Source organism: Cottoperca gobio, chromosome 1 (genome assembly GCF_900634415.1).
Source record: "Cottoperca gobio chromosome 1, fCotGob3.1, whole genome shotgun sequence".
NCBI lineage: Eukaryota > Metazoa > Chordata > Actinopteri > Perciformes > Bovichtidae > Cottoperca > Cottoperca gobio.
In genome coordinates, this window is record NC_041355.1 from 15639367 (window position 1) to 15640743 (window position 1377).

General features: G+C 43.8%; 1 long non-coding RNA gene across 1 annotated transcript; it reads left to right on the plus strand.

Moving 5' to 3' along the window:
- Positions 1-374: 374 nt before the first annotated feature.
- LOC115010238 (uncharacterized) lies at positions 375-1377 on the plus strand. Its single transcript, XR_003832431.1, has 2 exons — positions 375-510; positions 961-1377. It is a non-coding gene; the product is annotated as an uncharacterized LOC115010238 (long non-coding RNA).

Genomic DNA, 1377 nt, shown 5'->3' on the forward strand with positions numbered 1-1377 from the left:
CCGTTGTTGTGCCCTTTAGCCTCCTAATATCGAGCAGCTCTTCTGTAACGCGAAAGTTATCGTCAACTCCCCGCAAAGAAATTAACAGCTGTGCGGCACAGTATACTGTATCACATTTCCGGTAACTTTAATATTTTTACCAATTGTAATTTAATAAAAGTCGTCTGTGATATGGAGACTGTATATGTTGGTATAAAGACTCACAAGACATTTCCCTGTGCTAGATGTCTGGCAGGATCCTCCCACTTGGTCAATCACAAGCTTTATTCCAAAACAATCCAACCCAGATCTCATGCAGCACCTCCTCCAGCTGTATCACCCAACTACGCTCTCTCCTCTTTTCTCCATTCCTCTGCTGCTTGCTGGCTTCATTCATTGACTAATGTGGCTGGGCTAAAGGCAGAAATAGAAAGATGGAGGGATTTGAAAAAGAGCAATGTGATTTTAGCTGAGAATCCACAGAGGCGTTGGATGGAAAAGCAACCGTGTCTTTTGCACAAAAACCCACATGTAAGTCATCACTCTCATATTTTCTGTCTTTATCGTCACATCTTTCCTTCCTGTTTCACTGTCTATCATTACCATTATTTTATTCTGTGTGTGGTGTATCTCTGTCTGCCTCTGTTGCTGTGTCATCTCTGCCTTTGCTCTCGGCATGTGTCCCTGCCCCCATACCCTAACACTGGCTGCTGATGCTGTCCTATTATTAGCAAAACTAAAGTAATAACTCTGTTTGCAGGTTGTGTTTAACACTAGCAAGTGTGGTTGAGAGATAGAGAGACATACACAGAGAGAGAGAGAGAGTGAGAGTGTGTGTGTGTGTGTGTGTGTGTGTGTGTGTGTGTGTGTGTGTGTGTGTGTGTGTGTGTGTGTGTGTGTGTGATGGTGAGTTATTAATTAGGAATTTTTAAACTGCCAATCTGCCACCACCTCCCACAAATAATTTCTGATCATCCCAAGGCACCATGGCGACCGATCAGTGATGTGCGTGAGGTTCATGGCAGGGGACGCCGCAGAGGAGACATGATTGTCACGTATCAACTCCTGAACAACAAATACAAGGTGGACACGGATACGTTACTCCCCAGACACAGCGGTGACAGGACTCGAGGACACTCTCCGAAGTTGATCAAACCCAGAGCGAACAGACAGATAAGACAACAGTTCTTTAGTAACCGAATCATAAACGACTGGAACTCTCTACCAAACCATGTTGTGATAGCACCGTCCCCTGATGCTTTTAAATCTGGACTAGACAAACACTGGAGGGACTATCTCTACAACTACTAGATTTTTGTTGTCCAAAAATCTATGTTAAGACCAGTAGTATACATAGGCATATTGCCTTCACACTACTGTAACCATGATGATGATGAT